Source organism: Triticum aestivum, chromosome 7B (assembly GCF_018294505.1).
Source record: "Triticum aestivum cultivar Chinese Spring chromosome 7B, IWGSC CS RefSeq v2.1, whole genome shotgun sequence".
NCBI classification, from domain to species: domain Eukaryota; kingdom Viridiplantae; phylum Streptophyta; class Magnoliopsida; order Poales; family Poaceae; genus Triticum; species Triticum aestivum.
This window is the reverse complement of record NC_057813.1, coordinates 571,152,790-571,159,760: the sequence shown is the minus strand read 5'-3', so window position 1 is coordinate 571,159,760 and position 6,971 is coordinate 571,152,790. Positions and strand designations below refer to the sequence as shown.

General features: G+C 43.3%; 1 long non-coding RNA gene across 2 annotated transcripts in view; it reads left to right on the top strand.

Moving 5' to 3' along the window:
* LOC123159540 (uncharacterized) overlaps nucleotides 1-2,142 on the top strand; it is a 4,652-nt gene extending 2,510 nt beyond the window's left edge. The window contains exons 4-6 of one of the 2 annotated variants that reach the window (XR_006479777.1): nucleotides 1,240-1,329; nucleotides 1,633-1,895; nucleotides 1,972-2,142. This is a non-coding gene — a long non-coding RNA (uncharacterized lncRNA). Of the gene's footprint in view, nucleotides 1-1,239; nucleotides 1,330-1,632 lie in introns of both variants that reach the window. The other variant, XR_006479776.1, reaches the window with a different exon arrangement.
* The last annotated feature ends 4,829 nt before the right edge of the window (nucleotides 2,143-6,971 follow it).

Genomic DNA, 6,971 nt, shown 5'->3' with positions numbered 1-6,971 from the left:
GGGGTGTTCAAAACCCAACGCACGATAGTTAGTTGCTAGAGAAGTCGGCGTGAGTTTCCCAAAAGATCCGCTCCCGAGATGTGGGGCCAGAATCATTGATGACTCGACCCAAGGGTGTCCGAAACTTGCGCAAGCGCGATAGTTGGTTGCTAGAGATGCTGGCATGAGTTGCCTAAAAGATCCGCTCCCAAGATGCGGGGGCTCGAAATCGTCGATGACTCGACCAGAGGGTATCCGGAATTTGCCCAGCACGCGATACTTAGTTGCTAGAGATGCCACCGTGAGTTGCCCAAAAGATCCGCTCCCGAGATGCGGGGGCTGGAATCGTCGATGACTCAACCAGAGGGTGTCCAAAACTTGCGCAACACGCGATAGTTACTTGCTAGAGATGCTGGTATGAGTTGCCCAAAAGATCCGCTGCCGAGATGCAGGGGTTGGAATCATCGATGAATCGACCCGAGGGTGGCCGAAACTTGCCCAATGCCCTATAGTTAGTTGCTAAAGATGCCGGCGTGAGTTGCCCAAAAGATCTGCTCCGGGGGTCAGAATCATCGATTACTCGAGCCGAGAGTGTCCAAAACTTGCCATACACATCATAGTTAGTTGATACAGATGCCGATGTGAGTTGCCCCAAATATCTGCTCCCGAGATGTGGGGGCTTGAATCGTCGATGACTCGAGCCAAAAGTTTCCAAAACTTTCCCAACGCATGATAGTTAGTTGCTAGAGATGCTAGCGTGAGTTGCCCAAAAGAACTGCTCCCGAGATGCGGGGGCTAGAATCGTCGATGACTTGAACCGAGAGTGTCCAAAACTTGCCCAATGTATGATAGTCATTTGCTAGAGATGCTAGCGTGAGTTGCCAAAAAATCTGCCCCTGAGACGATGGGTTTTATTTCACCCAAAACTTGCCCAACACATGTTATGTACTCCCTTCGTTCTAAAATAGATGACTCAACTTTGTACTAACTTTAGTACAAAGTTAGTACAAATTTGGGTCATCTATTTTGAAACGAAGGGAGTAGTTGCTAAAAAGGCTAGCGTGAGTTGCCAGATATATTCTTTTTTAGCAAAAAAGGTGATTTTGTTTGCACAAATTTTTTATTTCCAATAGAATAAGTTGTCTACATATAAAAATACTTTCCTAAATAACCTAAGTTTACTCTAAAAAATCAACTGAGTTTTGTAAATATGGTTTCGTAGATATTCTTGCCTAAACAAATTGTTTGTTTTGTTTGCAGGGCCTCACTAAATTCTAAAAGGACGTCAAAGCAACATTTTTGAGGTTTTATGCACACGCCCAAGCAAGAAGCTTCAAGGTCCACTTCTAGGTACTCACAAAGTTGTCCAACTTTTTTGTTTCAGCAAGAAAAGAGGAGTTCCTCAAACACACAAGAGTTTCTTACTTCTAACACTGATTTTGCTTAAACAAATCATAGAACTTAGCTATTTTTTTCAACACATTTCTAGTGCAAAAAGCAACCTAAGAAAAGCATCAAGTGGTTTCTATGCAAAAAGCAACCCAACAAATAGTTTTCATGTACTGACAGGACTAGCTTTTTGTCAATACTTGATTTGCTTAAAAAACTACTATAGTTGCTCACTAATTCATTTTTACTGTTTTCTTGCAATAGGTGCCGTGCAAATCAATACTAGTCGCTCATGTCGGAAGAAACAAGGGGAAAACACTGGAAAAACAATTATATAATTGCAAAAAATCCAAGCATAAACTAGAATAGTACTTCCAAGAGAGGGTTTTCCCTGTGTTTTCAGCACGAGTTGCCTGGAAATTATTCTAGACTTGCGTGCACATCATACCAACTTGCCCAAAAGTTGGTATGAAATCTATGCAGCAAGATGAAATCTGACATCTGTGCCTGTTTATTCTACCGCCTAGGTCGCCCCTTCTCTGTTTTGTGTATTTTTTGTAAATTTCATAGTTTGAATCAACCCTAATCAAGCCACCATTGCAGGGATCTTAAGCTTTCTGGATTAGAGGGAAAGGATTCGATCGTTGATAATCCACAAGTGTAGGGGATCGCAACAGCTTTGGAGGATAGAGTATTCAACCCAAAATTATTGATTCGACACAAGGGGAGCCAAAGAATATTCTCAAGTATTAGAAGTTGACTTGTCAATTCAACCACACCTGGATAACTTAGTATCTGCAGCGAAGTATTTAGTAGCAAAGTGGTATGATAGTAATGGTAACAGTAGCAAAAGTAAAGATACGAATTTTGTACTGATTGTAACAATAGCAACGGAAAAGTAAATAAGCGAAACACAATATGTGAAAAGTTCGTAAGCATTGGATCAGTGATAGATAATTATGTCGGATGCGATTCCTCATATAATAGTTATAACATAGGGTGACACAGAACTAGTTCCAGTTCATCAATGTAATGTAGGCATGTATTCCGAATATAGTCATACGTGCTTATGGAAAAGAACTTGCATGACATCTTTTGTCCTACCCTCCCGTTTGCAGTGGGGTCCTAGTGGAAACTAAGGGATATTAAGGCCTCCTTTCAATAGAGAACTGGACCAAAACATTAGCACTTAGTGAATACATGAACTCCTCAAACTATGGTCATCACCGAGAAGTATCCCGATTATTGTCACTTCGGGGTTGTCGGATCATAACACATAATAGGTGACTATAGACTTTCAAGATAGGATCAAAAACTCACATATATTCATGAAAACATAATAGGTTCAGATCTGAAATCATGGCACTCGGGCCCTAGTGACAAGCATTAAGCATAGCAAAGTCATAGCAACATCAATCTCAGAACATAGTGGATACTAGGGATTAAACCCTAACAAAACTAACTCGATTACATGGTAAATCTCATCCAACCCATCACCGTCCAGCAAGCCTACGATGGAATTACTCACGCACGATGATGAGCATCATGAAATTGGTGATGGAGGATGGTTGATGATGACGATGGCGACGAATCTCCCTCTCCGGAGCCCCGAATGGACTCCAGATCAGCCCTCCCGAGAGAGATTAGGGCTTGGCGGCGGCTCCGTATCGTAAAACGCGATGAAACTTCCTCTCTGATTTTTTTCTCCGCGAAACAGAATATATGGAGTTGGAGTTGAGGTCGGTGGAGCGCCAGGGGGGCCACGAGATAGGGGGCACGCCCAGGGGGAGGGGGCGTGCCCCCCACCCTCGTGGACAGGGTGTGGGCCCCCTAGCCTTCATCTTTTGCCAGTATTTTTTATGTTTTCCAAAAGTTATCTCCGTGGATTTTCAGGTCATCCCGAGAACTTTTTTTTTCTGCACAATAAACAACACCATGGCAGTTCTGCTGAAAACAACATCAGTCCGGGTTAGTTTCATTCAAATCATGCAAGTTAGAGTCCAAAACAAGGGCAAAAGTGTTTGGAAAAGTAGATACGTTGGAGACGTATCAATCGTCCCTTTGTGTCTTGGGGAGAAGAAGATGGGGACGGGGGTAGGTGGGGAGAGGGGAGAAAAAGGCGTGAAAGGGAAGGGGCTGGTTGGGGGAGGAAGCACGTGGGTGGCGGGCCAGGAGTTTTCTAGCATCGTGGGCTGCGGGTATCGGGCGGATCTGGGCTGAATCAGAGACTTTCCTTCTTTGAGAGGGTGGAACAGAAACTTGCCTTTCTGGGAAGGCTGCCAGGAAACGCTAGGGAGCAGCCCGCCGCTCCCTAGTCACAGGTAATCCTCACGAAGCCTGGGCCGTCCATCTTCACCTGTCTCTTCCGCTTCATCCTGGCCCTCAGTTAACTGAACCTCTTTTTTTACATCAATTAACTAAACCTCTTGGTGTTGACACCTGCCGTGTTCTTAGGATATGGGCTTCGAATGCGCTGGGAACAGGGTCTTGACATCACCCGGGGTACAAACGCTCCGGTGGATCATCTACTAGCCAAAGTTGTACATCACGGATCGCGTTAATGCGTCTCGCAATTCGTCTCCATGTCCTCATGCCCAAAATATTACTTCCTTGAAGGCTTTTGTCTCGCTCCCTTTCTTCCTCAATTATCACACATCATGGATCACCTTGATGCATCTCACTGTCTGTCTCATGCATGCATACCCAAAAGACCGCTTCCTTGAAGGGTTTTTTCGCATTCCCTTTCTTCCACAATTATTACACATCACGGATTGCCTTGGACACCATTTGGTTTCACCTTTTTAGCCGGATTCTATGGTGTGCAAGCCGAATCCTAACCGAAGAGGTACACAAGCCAGCCCGATTCCATTGTGGTGTGCAAGCCGAATCCTAACTGAAGAGGTAAATGAGTCAGCCCAATTCCATCACAGCGCAACAAAAAGGACGCGTCTAGCGGGCGGCTGGGCGCCCGCTAGCGCTCCTCAGCGGCCGATTTTCTTTTCAAAACAGTGCACGTGATCATCCCTGTGATTAAAAAGAACACTGCTAATTAATCACCCCTATATAGTCTCTTCTTACATGATGAATGCCCGCATGCCGCTGCATTAATGTTCCTCATATTCCTTCCTTGTGCATTAGTTTTTGGTTTTCAAAATTATAAAAGACATATCTTTTAAACCGCATGTCGAAATTTAGATCCGTTTTCACTATTGAAACCTCGCGACGTCCTCTTCTAAAGTAGATCCCGTATGATGATGTTTTGACGAACTAGTCTTCCTGCTAACTAAACATCAATATGTGTGCAACTAGACTACATTGTCGCGCCAACTGAGCATATGTGTGTGCAACTAGTCTTCCTGCCAACTAAATATCAATGTTTGTGCAACTAGACTACATTGCCGCGTCAATTGCACATATGTGTGTGCAACTAGTGCCATGCCAACTAAATACAACGTGTGTGCAACTGGACTACATTACAAGCCAACTGATCATATGTGTGTGCAACTAGTCTTTCTGCCAACTAAACATCAATGTGTGTGCAACTAGACTACATTACAAGTCAACTAAACATCAATGTGTGTGCAACTAGACTATATTACAAGCCAACAGAGTATATGTGTGTGTAACTAGTCTTCCTGCTAACTAAACAACAATTTGTGTGCAACTAGACTACATTACACATTAAAATTGTCATGGCCGGGACAGTAGACTAGTTGCACATCAAAATTATCATGGTTGCTAGATTACAACCTCATGGAAGTTGAATCATGCAGATCAAAAAATTGGTTTTGAAAAAAGTTGCACGATATAGTATTAAAGTTGCACAATACAGTACTAAAGTTGCACCATATAGCATGAAAGTTGACATTGAAAAAAATTTGTCGAAACATACCCATGTGGGATCTAGTTTCAAAGATCTCGTCACGAGAAATCCAAGGGTAAAGACGGATCTGAATTCCGACACGTGGTTTGAAAGATATGACTTTTTAAAAATTTAAAATTTGAAATAAATAAACGTGAATCTGTTTTCCCGTCACATGTGACAAGTCTGACAGCATTTATTGCCAGCAAGCACATGCACTAGCAGACAAAACATGCATATACACATGCGAGTGACACGGCCGCCCGTTCTCTCCAACAAACGCGCGCACACTTTTTAGATTTTATGCAACAAAAAATACATGCGCGAGACGAAACGTCCCACCTATGCCATTCGATGGGTCGACCAGGAATGATTCACAGGAACCCATCGACAGGAGACAAACCTACATCTTCTGGCCTTCCTTCTCTGGCATGAATAGAGTCTGTGATATAGGATGTGTTTTGTTAGAGGCCTGGAAACTATGCCTGGGAAAAAGTGTTGCCTGGATGGAGTGTGAGATGATGAATTTTTTTTTGCCTGACCAAGCACGCCTGGGCCACACATGTTTGGTTCCTTTCCTGAGTTGCTACTTTGTCATCTAGTACTTACAGATATTTTTACACGTGGGCCATACTGCTCACTGCTCATTATTAGTGCCAAGCTGTTGGCCAAGCTCAAGCTATAGGACGTCTGGGCCAGGCTAAAGCATGTTGCCTGGGCCAAACATTTTTCTTTCTTTTATTTTTTTCAACCGAACCAGGCTAATGACAATGCTACCGGCTGCTAGGCCAGGCAGACGTTTTCCTTTCCGGGACACCAGCCAAACAAGTCTCAAGCAGTTTCCAGGAGAGCTCCAAGCCAGGCATCTAGCGGCATGGATGCGATCCAAACTGGCCCATAATTACTAACCCTTGATGAGCTCGAGTTAATGAGAGAGTTCTTTGATCTGCTCATGGATGAACTACTATTTCATTTTGTGATATGTGTACAAGTGTATATAAGATTCTATGCCCATGCTACTAATCTAGTTGCTTGGCTTTCGCTTGTGAAAAATGCAAGTGTTCTAATGTATTGATCAATGGCAAAAAAAATTGGGGATAGATTGGTAGTGAATTCTATGATGAGTTGTTTGTATTTCAATTTGTGTGCTACTCTTTTGCCGTGCTAAAACACCATGTTGACCATAAGAGTTAGATAATTATTTAATTATGTTTTTATTAGTGTTGTAAATCAATTGTAATGATCTTAGGGGTATTTTAGATATTTATATTCACACCCACAACTCATACAGCTAGTTTGCCAAACAGCTTACTGCTTTCTCATAACACATCTCCCACAGTTGGCTTCCCATAGCACATCTCCTACAACTGCTTTTAGAAAATCCACGGCTCGACCAAACACCATGATGCGTCTCACAATTCCACTTCATGCCATCATGCCCAAAAGACTTCTTCCTCGAAGGGTTTTCTTCACTGTCCCTTTCTTCCTCAATTATCACACATCACGGATCGCCTTGATGTGTCTCACAATTTGTCTTCATGCCATCATACCCAAAAGACCGCTTCCTTGAAGGGTTTTTTCACGTCCCTTCCTTCCTCAATTGTCACACATCACAGGTCGCCTTGATGCGCCCCACAATTCGTCACCGCATGCCCAAAAGACCGCTTCCTTGAAGGTTTTCTTTTTCACATTCCCTTTCTTCCTCAATTATCACACATCACGAATCGCCTTTATGCGTCTC